Raw genomic sequence first — 12,967 nt, 5'->3', positions numbered from 1 at the left:
TTGGTGTGCCAAGTGGGATTTTGGTGCTGATCATTACCTGAATGTGTCATCCAGATTGGTTGAAAAAATATGTGCTGAGATTTCAGGAAACTCGTAGTTTTTTGGAAGCTTGGCAACCCCTTTCCATGAAAGTGATTTGCGCCAGTCTCTGCTTAGGGCTACATCAATAGGAAACAAACCATAGAGATAGAACTTGGAACTACTTTATTGTGTCAATTTCAAAGAGCTAGCACAAGAGGTCTTTGATTTAGAGTTTCAAATACATGATTCATATAGGAGAAAACAGAGTTTAACCTAAAAATTAGAACTGTTACTGCCAACAAACGGTTTAACATAGAAGAACCAAATTTGGTGAGCCAACTGGGATTGGGGTACTTATCATTACCTGAACGTGTCATCAAGATTGGGTGAAAAAATGTGTGCTGAGATTTCAGGAAACTCGTAGTTTTTTGGAAGCTTGGCAACCCCTTTCCATGAAAGTGATATGTGCCAGTCTCTGCTTAGGGCTACATCAATAGGAATCAAACCATAGAGACAGAACTTGGAACTTATTTATTCTGTCAAGTTTCAAAGAGGTAGCACAAACCGTGTTTTATTTAGAGTTCCAAATACATGTATCCATATAGGAGAAAACAGAGTGAAACCAAAAAATTAAAACTCTTACTTGCCAATGAACGGTTTAAACTAGAAGAACGAAATTTGGTGAGCCAAGTTGGATTGGGGTACTGATCATTACCTGAACGTGTCATCAAGATTGGGTGAAAAAATGTGTGCTGAGATTTCAGGAAACTCGTACTTTTTTGGAAGCTTGGCAACCCCTTTCCATGAAAGTGATTTGCGCCAGTCTCTGCGTGGGGCAACATCAATAGTAAACAAACCATAGAGATAGAACTTGGAACTACTTTATTGTGTCAAGTTTCAAAGAGCTAGCACAAACCGTGTTTGATTTAGAGTTCCAAATACATGTATCCATATAGGAGAAAACAGAGTGAAACCTGAAAATTAAAACTGTTACTTGCCAACGAACGATTTAACCTAGAAGAACGAAATTTGGTGAGCCAAGTGGGATTGGGGTACTTATCATTACCTGAAAGTGTCATCAAGATTGGGTGAAAAAATGTGTGCGGATATTTCAGGAAACTCGTTTTTTGGAAGCTTGGCAACCCTTTTCCATGAAAGTGATTTGCGCCAGTCTCTGCTTAGGGCTACATCAATAGGAATCAAACCATAGAGATAGAACTTGGAACTTATTTATTCTGTCAAGTTTCAAAGAGGTAGCACAAACCGTGTTTTATTTAGAGTTCCAACTATATGTACCCATGTAGGAGAAAACAGAGTGAAATCTAAAAATTAAAACGGTTACTGCCAATGAACGGTTTAACCTAGAAGAACGAAATTTGGTGAGCCCAGTGGCATTGCCGTAATGAACATTACTGTAAGTGCCATCAAGATTGGGTGAAAAAATGTGTGCTGAGATTTCAGGAAACTCGTAGTTTTTTGGAAGCTTGGCAACCCATTTTCATGAAAGTGATTTGCGCCAGTCTCTCCTTAGGTCTACATCAATAGGACACAAACCATAGAGATAGAACTTGGAACTAATTTATTGTGTCAAATTTCAAAGAGCTAGCAAAAACCGTGTTTGATTTAGAGTTTTAAATACATGTATGCATATAGGAGAAAAGAGAGTGAAACCTAAAAATTTAAACTGTTACTGCCAACGAACGGTTGAACCTAGAAGAACAAAATTTGGTGAGCCAAGTGGGATTGGGGTCCTGATCATTACCTGAAAGTGTCATCAAGATTGGGTGAAAAAATGTGTGCTGATAATTCAGGAAACTCGTAGTTTTTTGGAAGCTTGGCAACCCCTTTCCATGAAAGTGATTTGCGCCAGTCTCTGCTTAGGGCTACATCAATAGGGAACAAACCATAGAGATAGAACTTGGAACTACTTTATTGTGTCAAGTTTCAAAGAGTTAGCACAAACCGTGTTTGATTTAGAGTTCCAACTACATGTATCCATATAGGAGAAAACAGAGTGAAACCTAAAAATTTAAACTGTTACTGCCAACGAACGGTTGAATCTAGAAGAACGAAATTCGGTGAGCCAAGTGGTATTGGGGTACTGATCATTACCTGTAAGTGTCATCAAGATTAGGTGAAAAAATGTGTGCTGAGATTTCAGGAAACTCGAAGTTTTTTGGAAGCTTGGCAACCCCTTTCCATGAAAGTGATTTGCGCCAGTCTTTGCTTAGGGCTACATCAATAGGAAACAAACAATAGAGATAGAACTTGGAACTACTTTATTGTGTCAAGTTTCAAAGAGCTAGCGCAAACAGTGTTTGATTTAGAGTTCCAACTACATGTATCCATGTAGGAGAAAACAGAGTAAAACCTAAAAATTTAAACTGTTACTGCCAACGAACGGTTTAACATAGAAGAACGAAATTTTGTGAGCCAAGTGGCATTGGGGTACTGATCATTACCTGAAAGTGTCATCAAGATTCGGTGAAAAAATGTGTGCTGAGATTTCAGGAAACTCGTAGTTATTTTGGAAGCTTGGCAACCCCTTTTCATGAAAGTGATTTGCGCCAGTCTCTCCTTAGTGCTACATCAATAGGAAACAAACCATAGAGATAGAACTTGGAACTACTTTATTGTGTCAAGTTTCAAAGAGCTAGCAAAAACCGTGTTTGATTTAGAGTTCCAACTACGTGTATCCATATAGGAGAAAACAGACTGAAGCCTAAAAAATAAAACTGTTACTGCCAACGAACGGTTTAACCTAGAAGAACGAAATTTGGTGAGCCAAGAGGGATTGGGGTCCTGATCATTACCTGAAAGTGTCATCAAGATTCTGGGAAAAAATGTGTGCTGAGATTTCAGGAACCTCGTAGTTATTTTGGAAGCTTGGCAACCCCTTTTCATGAAAGTGATTTGTGCCAGTCTCTCCTTAGGGCTACATCAATAGGAAACAAACTATACAGATAGAACTTGGAACTACCTTATTGTGTCAAGTTTCAAAGAGCTAGCAAAAACCGTGTTTGATTTAGAGTTTTAACTACATGTATGCATATAGGAGAAAACAGACTGAAGCCTAAAAATTAAAACTGTTACTGCCAACGAATGGTTTAACCTAGAAGAACGAAATTAGGTGAGCCAAGTGGGATTGGGGTCCTGATCATTACCTGAAAGTGTCATCAAGATTGGGTGAAAAAATGTGTGCTGAGATTTCAGGAAACTCGTAGTTTTTTGGAAGCTTGGCAACCCCTTTCCATGAAAGTGATTTGCGCCGGTCTCTGCTTAGGGATACATCAATAGGAAACACACCATAGAGATAGAACTTGAAACTACTTTATTGTGTCAACTTTTAAAGAGCTAGCACAAACCGTATTTGATTTAGAGTTCCAACTACATGTATCCTTATGGAGAAAACAGAGTGAAACCTAAAAATTTAAACTGTTACTGCCAACGATCGGTTTAACCTAGAAGAACGAAATTCTGTGAGCCAAGTGGCATTGGGGTACTGATCATTACCTGAAAGTGTCATCAAGATTGGGTGAAAAAATGTGTGCTGAGATTTCAGGCAACTTGTAGTTATTTTGGAAGTTTGGAAACCCCTTTTCATGAGTGATTTGCGCCAGTCTCTCCTTAGGACTACATCAATAGGACACAAACCATAGAGATAGAACTTGGAACTACTTTATTGTGTCAAGTTTCAAAGAGCTAGCAAAAACCGTGTTTGATTTAGAGTTCCAACTACATGTATCCATATACGAGAAAACAGACTGAAGCCTAAAAATTAAAACTGTTACTGCCAACGAACAGTTTAACCTAGAAGAACGAAATTTGGTGAGCCAAGAGGGATTGGGGTCCTGATCCTTACCTGAAAGTGTCATCAAGATTCTGGGAAAAAATGTGTGCTGAGATTTCAGGAAACTCGTAGTTATTTTGCAAGATTGGCAACCCCTTTTCATGAAAGTGATTTACGCCAGTCTCTCCTTAGGGCTACATCAATAGGAAACAAACCATAGAGATAGAACTTGGAACTACTTTATTGTGTCAAGTTTCAAAGAGCTAGCACAAACCGTGTTTGATTTACACTTCCCACTACATGTATCCTTATAGGAGAAAACAGAGTGAAGCCTAAAAATTAAAACTGTTACTGCCAAAGAACGGTTTAACCTAGAAGAACGGAATTAGGTGAGCCAAGTGGGATTGGGGTCCTGATCATTACCTGAAAGTGTCATCAAGATTGAGTGAAAAAATGTGTGCTGAGATTTCAGGAAACTCGTAGTTTTTTGGAAGCTTGGCAACCCCTTTCCATGAAAGAGATTTGCGCCGGTCTCTGCTTAGGGATACATCAATAGGAAACACACCATACAGATAGAACTTGGAACTACTTTATTGTGTCAAGTTTTAAAGAGCTAGCACAAACCGTATTTGATTTAGAGTTCCAACTACATGTATCCTTATGGAGAAAACAGAGTGAAACCTAAAAATTAAAAGTGTTACTGCTAACGAACGGTTTAACCTAGAAGAACGAAATTTGGTGAGCCAAGTGGCATTGCCGTACTGAACATTACCTGGAAGTGCCATGAAGATTGGGTGAAAAAATGTGTGCTGAGATTTCAGGGAACTCGTAGTTTTTTGGAAGCTTGGCAACACCTTTCCATGAAAGTGATATGCGCCAGTCTCTGCCTAGGGCTACATGAATAGGAATCAAACCATAGAGATAGTACTTGGAACTACTTTATTGTGTCAAGTTTCAAAGAGCTAGCAAAAACCGTGTTTGATTTAGAGTTCCAACTACATGTATCCATATAGGAGAAAACAGAGTAAAACCTAAAAATTTAAACTGTTACTGCCAACGAACGGTTTAACCTAGAAGAACGAAATTTGGTGAGCCAAGTGGCATTGTGGGACTAATCATTACCTGAAAGTGTCATCAAGATTGGGTGAAAAAATTGTGTGCTGAGATTTCAGGAAACTCATAGTTTTTTGGAAGATTGGCAACCCCTTTCCATGAAAGTGATTTGCGCCAGTCTTTGCTTAGGGCTACATCAATAGGAAACAAACCATAGAGATAGAACTTGGAACTACTTTATTGTGTCAAGTTTGAAAGAGCTAGCACAAACTGTTTTTGATTTAGACTTCCAACTACATGTATCCATATAGGAGAAAACAGACTGAAACCAAAAAATTAAAACTGTCACTGCCAACGAACGGTTTAATCTAGAAGAACGAAATTTTGTGAGCCAAGTGGGATTGGGGTACTGATCATTACCTGAAAGTGTCATCAAGATTGGGTGAAAAAATATGTGCTGATATTTCAGGAAACTCGTAGTTTTTTTGGAAGTTTGGCAAACCCTTTTCATGAAAGTGATTTGCGCCAGTCTCTCTTTAGGGCTACATCAATAGGAAACAAACCATAGAGATAGAACTTGGAACTACTTTATTGTGTCAAGTTTCAAAGAGCTAGCACAAACCGTGTTTGATTTAGAGTTCCAAATACATGTATCCATATAGGAGAAAACAGAGTGAAACCTGAAAATTAAAACTGTTACTTGCCAACGAACGATTTAACCTAGAAGAACGAAATTTGGTGAGCCAAGTGGGATTGGGGTACTTATCATTACCTGAAAGTGTCATCAAGATTGGGTGAAAAAATGTGTGCGGATATTTCAGGAAACTCGTTTTTTGGAAGCTTGGCAACCCTTTTCCATGAAAGTGATTTGCGCCAGTCTCTGCTTAGGGCTACATCAATAGGAATCAAACCATAGAGATAGAACTTGGAACTTATTTATTCTGTCAAGTTTCAAAGAGGTAGCACAAACCGTGTTTTATTTAGAGTTCCAACTATATGTACCCATGTAGGAGAAAACAGAGTGAAATCTAAAAATTAAAACGGTTACTGCCAATGAACGGTTTAACCTAGAAGAACGAAATTTGGTGAGCCCAGTGGCATTGCCGTAATGAACATTACTGTAAGTGCCATCAAGATTGGGTGAAAAAATGTGTGCTGAGATTTCAGGAAACTCGTAGTTTTTTGGAAGCTTGGCAACCCATTTTCATGAAAGTGATTTGCGCCAGTCTCTCCTTAGGTCTACATCAATAGGACACAAACCATAGAGATAGAACTTGGAACTAATTTATTGTGTCAAATTTCAAAGAGCTAGCAAAAACCGTGTTTGATTTAGAGTTTTAAATACATGTATGCATATAGGAGAAAAGAGAGTGAAACCTAAAAATTTAAACTGTTACTGCCAACGAACGGTTGAACCTAGAAGAACAAAATTTGGTGAGCCAAGTGGGATTGGGGTCCTGATCATTACCTGAAAGTGTCATCAAGATTGGGTGAAAAAATGTGTGCTGATAATTCAGGAAACTCGTAGTTTTTTGGAAGCTTGGCAACCCCTTTCCATGAAAGTGATTTGCGCCAGTCTCTGCTTAGGGCTACATCAATAGGGAACAAACCATAGAGATAGAACTTGGAACTACTTTATTGTGTCAAGTTTCAAAGAGTTAGCACAAACCGTGTTTGATTTAGAGTTCCAACTACATGTATCCATATAGGAGAAAACAGAGTGAAACCTAAAAATTTAAACTGTTACTGCCAACGAACGGTTGAATCTAGAAGAACGAAATTCGGTGAGCCAAGTGGTATTGGGGTACTGATCATTACCTGTAAGTGTCATCAAGATTAGGTGAAAAAATGTGTGCTGAGATTTCAGGAAACTCGAAGTTTTTTGGAAGCTTGGCAACCCCTTTCCATGAAAGTGATTTGCGCCAGTCTTTGCTTAGGGCTACATCAATAGGAAACAAACAATAGAGATAGAACTTGGAACTACTTTATTGTGTCAAGTTTCAAAGAGCTAGCGCAAACAGTGTTTGATTTAGAGTTCCAACTACATGTATCCATGTAGGAGAAAACAGAGTAAAACCTAAAAATTTAAACTGTTACTGCCAACGAACGGTTTAACATAGAAGAACGAAATTTTGTGAGCCAAGTGGCATTGGGGTACTGATCATTACCTGAAAGTGTCATCAAGATTCGGTGAAAAAATGTGTGCTGAGATTTCAGGAAACTCGTAGTTATTTTGGAAGCTTGGCAACCCCTTTTCATGAAAGTGATTTGCGCCAGTCTCTCCTTAGTGCTACATCAATAGGAAACAAACCATAGAGATAGAACTTGGAACTACTTTATTGTGTCAAGTTTCAAAGAGCTAGCAAAAACCGTGTTTGATTTAGAGTTCCAACTACGTGTATCCATATAGGAGAAAACAGACTGAAGCCTAAAAAATAAAACTGTTACTGCCAACGAACGGTTTAACCTAGAAGAACGAAATTTGGTGAGCCAAGAGGGATTGGGGTCCTGATCATTACCTGAAAGTGTCATCAAGATTCTGGGAAAAAATGTGTGCTGAGATTTCAGGAACCTCGTAGTTATTTTGGAAGCTTGGCAACCCCTTTTCATGAAAGTGATTTGTGCCAGTCTCTCCTTAGGGCTACATCAATAGGAAACAAACTATACAGATAGAACTTGGAACTACCTTATTGTGTCAAGTTTCAAAGAGCTAGCAAAAACCGTGTTTGATTTAGAGTTTTAACTACATGTATGCATATAGGAGAAAACAGACTGAAGCCTAAAAATTAAAACTGTTACTGCCAACGAATGGTTTAACCTAGAAGAACGAAATTAGGTGAGCCAAGTGGGATTGGGGTCCTGATCATTACCTGAAAGTGTCATCAAGATTGGGTGAAAAAATGTGTGCTGAGATTTCAGGAAACTCGTAGTTTTTTGGAAGCTTGGCAACCCCTTTCCATGAAAGTGATTTGCGCCGGTCTCTGCTTAGGGATACATCAATAGGAAACACACCATAGAGATAGAACTTGAAACTACTTTATTGTGTCAACTTTTAAAGAGCTAGCACAAACCGTATTTGATTTAGAGTTCCAACTACATGTATCCTTATGGAGAAAACAGAGTGAAACCTAAAAATTTAAACTGTTACTGCCAACGATCGGTTTAACCTAGAAGAACGAAATTCTGTGAGCCAAGTGGCATTGGGGTACTGATCATTACCTGAAAGTGTCATCAAGATTGGGTGAAAAAATGTGTGCTGAGATTTCAGGCAACTTGTAGTTATTTTGGAAGTTTGGAAACCCCTTTTCATGAGTGATTTGCGCCAGTCTCTCCTTAGGACTACATCAATAGGACACAAACCATAGAGATAGAACTTGGAACTACTTTATTGTGTCAAGTTTCAAAGAGCTAGCAAAAACCGTGTTTGATTTAGAGTTCCAACTACATGTATCCATATACGAGAAAACAGACTGAAGCCTAAAAATTAAAACTGTTACTGCCAACGAACAGTTTAACCTAGAAGAACGAAATTTGGTGAGCCAAGAGGGATTGGGGTCCTGATCCTTACCTGAAAGTGTCATCAAGATTCTGGGAAAAAATGTGTGCTGAGATTTCAGGAAACTCGTAGTTATTTTGCAAGATTGGCAACCCCTTTTCATGAAAGTGATTTACGCCAGTCTCTCCTTAGGGCTACATCAATAGGAAACAAACCATAGAGATAGAACTTGGAACTACTTTATTGTGTCAAGTTTCAAAGAGCTAGCACAAACCGTGTTTGATTTACACTTCCCACTACATGTATCCTTATAGGAGAAAACAGAGTGAAGCCTAAAAATTAAAACTGTTACTGCCAAAGAACGGTTTAACCTAGAAGAACGGAATTAGGTGAGCCAAGTGGGATTGGGGTCCTGATCATTACCTGAAAGTGTCATCAAGATTGAGTGAAAAAATGTGTGCTGAGATTTCAGGAAACTCGTAGTTTTTTGGAAGCTTGGCAACCCCTTTCCATGAAAGAGATTTGCGCCGGTCTCTGCTTAGGGATACATCAATAGGAAACACACCATACAGATAGAACTTGGAACTACTTTATTGTGTCAAGTTTTAAAGAGCTAGCACAAACCGTATTTGATTTAGAGTTCCAACTACATGTATCCTTATGGAGAAAACAGAGTGAAACCTAAAAATTAAAAGTGTTACTGCTAACGAACGGTTTAACCTAGAAGAACGAAATTTGGTGAGCCAAGTGGCATTGCCGTACTGAACATTACCTGGAAGTGCCATGAAGATTGGGTGAAAAAATGTGTGCTGAGATTTCAGGGAACTCGTAGTTTTTTGGAAGCTTGGCAACACCTTTCCATGAAAGTGATATGCGCCAGTCTCTGCCTAGGGCTACATGAATAGGAATCAAACCATAGAGATAGTACTTGGAACTACTTTATTGTGTCAAGTTTCAAAGAGCTAGCAAAAACCGTGTTTGATTTAGAGTTCCAACTACATGTATCCATATAGGAGAAAACAGAGTAAAACCTAAAAATTTAAACTGTTACTGCCAACGAACGGTTTAACCTAGAAGAACGAAATTTGGTGAGCCAAGTGGCATTGTGGGACTAATCATTACCTGAAAGTGTCATCAAGATTGGGTGAAAAAATTGTGTGCTGAGATTTCAGGAAACTCATAGTTTTTTGGAAGATTGGCAACCCCTTTCCATGAAAGTGATTTGCGCCAGTCTTTGCTTAGGGCTACATCAATAGGAAACAAACCATAGAGATAGAACTTGGAACTACTTTATTGTGTCAAGTTTGAAAGAGCTAGCACAAACTGTTTTTGATTTAGACTTCCAACTACATGTATCCATATAGGAGAAAACAGACTGAAACCAAAAAATTAAAACTGTCACTGCCAACGAACGGTTTAATCTAGAAGAACGAAATTTTGTGAGCCAAGTGGGATTGGGGTACTGATCATTACCTGAAAGTGTCATCAAGATTGGGTGAAAAAATATGTGCTGATATTTCAGGAAACTCGTAGTTTTTTTGGAAGTTTGGCAAACCCTTTTCATGAAAGTGATTTGCGCCAGTCTCTCTTTAGGGCTACATCAATAGGAAACAAACCATAGAGATAGAACTTGGAACTACTTTATTGTGTCAAGTTTCAAAGATCTAGCACAAACCGTGTTTGATTTAGATTTCCAAGTATGTGTATCCTTATAGGAGAAAACAGAGTGAACCCTAAAAATTAAAACTGTTACTGCCACCGAACGGTTTAGCCTAGAAGAACGAAATTTGGTGAGCCAAGTGGGATTGGGTCCTGATCATTACCTGAAAGTGTCATCAAGATTGGGTGAAAAAACTGTGTGCTGATATTTCAGGAATCTCGTAGTTTTTTGGAAGCTTGGCAACCCCTTTCCATGAAAGTGATTTGTGCCAGTCTTTGCTTAGGGCTACATCAACAGGAAACAAACCATAGAGATAGAACTTGGAACTACTTTATTGTGTCAAGTTTCAAAGAGCTAGCACAAACCGTGTTTGATTTAGAGTTCCAACTACATGTATCCATATAGGAGAAAACAGAGTAAAACCTAAAAATTTAAACTGTTACTGCCAACGATCGGTTTAACCTAGAAGAACAAAATTTTGTGAGCCAAGTGGCATTGGGGTACTGATCATTACCTGAAAGTGTCATCAAGATTGGGTGAAAAAATGTGTGCTGAGATTTCAGGCAAATTGTAGTTATTTTGGAAGCTTGGAAACCCCTTTTCATGAGTGATTTGCGCCAGTCTCTCCTTAGGACTACATCAATAGGACACAAACCATAGAGATAGAACTTGGAACTACTTTATTGTGTCAAGTTCCTAAGAGCTAGCAAAAACCGTGTTTGATTTAGAGTTCCAACTACATGTATCCATATACGAGAAAACAGACTGAAGCCTAAAAATTAAAACTGTTACTGCCAACGAACGGTTTAACATAGAAGAACGAAATTTGGTGAGCCAAGAGGGATTGGGGTCCTGATCATTACCTGAAAGTGTCATCAAGATTCTGGGAAAAAAATGTGTGCTGAGATTTCAGGAAACTCGTAGTTATTTTGGAAGATTGGCAACCCCTTTTCATGAAAGTGATTTGCGCCAGTCTCTCCTTAGGGCTACATCAATAGGAAACAAACCATAGAGATAGAACTTGGAACTACTTTATTGTGTCAAGTTTCAAAGAGCTAGCACAAACCGTGTTTGATTTAGACTTCCCACTACATGTATCCATATAGGAGAAAACAGAGTGAAACCTAAAAATTAAAACTGTTACTGCCAACGAACCGTTTAACCTAGAAGAACGAAATATGGTGAGCCAAGTGGCATTGGGGTACTGATCATTACCTGAAAGTGTCATCAAGATTGGTTGAAAAAATGTGTGCTGAGATTTCAGGAAACTCGTAGTTTTTTTGGAAGCTTGGCAACCCCTTTTCATGAAAGTGATTTGTGCCAGTCTCTCCTTAGGGCTACATCAATAGGAAACAAACTATAGAGATAGAACTTGGAACTACCTTATTGTGTCAAGTTTCAAAGAGCTAGCACAAACCGTGTTTGATTTAGAGTTCCAACTACATGTATCCTTATAGGAGAAAACAGAGTGAAGCCTAAAAATTAAAACTGTTACTGACAAAGAACGGTTTAACCTAGAAGAACGGAATTAGGTGAGCCAAGTGGGATTGGGGTCCTGATCATTACCTGAAAGTGTCATCAAGATTGGGTGAAAAAATGTGTGCTGAGATTTCAGGAAACTCGTAGTTTTTTGGAAGCTTGGCAACCCCTTTCCATGAAAGTGATTTGCGCCGGTCTCTGCTTAGGGATACATCAATAGGAAACACACCATAGAGATAGAACTTGGAACTACTTTATTGTGTCAAGTTTTAAAGAGCTAGCACAAACCGTATTTGATTTAGAGTTCCAACTACATGTATCCTTATGGAGAAAACAGAGTGAAACCTAAAAATTAAAACTGTTACTGCTAACGAACGGTTTAACCTAGAAGAACGAAATTTGGTGAGCCAAGTGGCATTGCCGTACTGAATATTACCTGTAAGTACCATCAAGATTGGGTGAAAAAATGTGTGCTGAGATTTCAGGAAACTCGTAGTTTTTTGGAAGCTTGGCAACACCTTTCCATGAAAGTGATATGCGCCAGTCTCTGCCTAGGGCTACATGAATAGGAAACAAACCATAGAGATAGTACTTGGAACTACTTTATTGTGTCAAGTTTCAAAGAGCTAGCACAAACCGTGTTTGATTTAGAGTTCCAACTACATGTATCCATATAGGAGAAAACAAAGTAAAACCTAAAAATTTAAACTGTCACTGCCAAGGAACGGTTTAATCTAGAAGAACGAAATTTTGTGAGCCAAGTGGGATTGGGGTACTGATCATTACCTGAAAGTGTCATCAAGATTGGGTGAAAAAATACGTGCTGAGATTTCAGGAAACTCGTAGTTTTTTTGGAAGTTTGGCAAACCCTTCTCATGAAAGTGATTTGCGCCAGTCTCTCTTTAGGGCTACATCAATAGGAAACAAACCATAGAGATAGAACTTGGAACTACTTTATTGTGTCAAGTTTCAAAGATCTAGCACAAACCGTGTTTGATTTAGATTTCCAAGTATGTGTATCCTTATAGGAGAAAACAGAGTGAAGCCTAAAAATTAAAACTGTTACTGCCACCGAACGTTTTAGCCTAGAAGAACGAAATTTGGTGAGCCAAGTGGGATTGGGGTCCTGATCATTACCTGAAAGTGTCATCAAGATTGGGTGAAAAAACTGTGTGCTGATATTTCAGGAATCTCGTTGTTTTTTGGAAGCTTGGCAACCCCTTTCCATGAAAGTGATTTGTGCCAGTCTTTGCTTAGGGCTACATCAATAGGAAACAAACCATAGAGATAGAACTTGGAACTACTTTATTGTGTCAAGTTTCAAAGAGCTAGCACAAACCGTGTTAGATTTAGACTTCCAACTACATGTATCCATATAGGAGAAAACAGAGTGAAACCAAAAAATTAAAACTGTTACTGCCAACGAACGGTTTAACCTAGAAGAACGAAATTCAGTGAGCCAAGTGGG

Source organism: Spermophilus citellus (assembly GCF_964194105.1).
Source record: "Spermophilus citellus genome assembly, chromosome: 14".
NCBI lineage: Eukaryota > Metazoa > Chordata > Mammalia > Rodentia > Sciuridae > Spermophilus > Spermophilus citellus.
Note: the sequence above shows the minus strand (reverse complement) of the source record.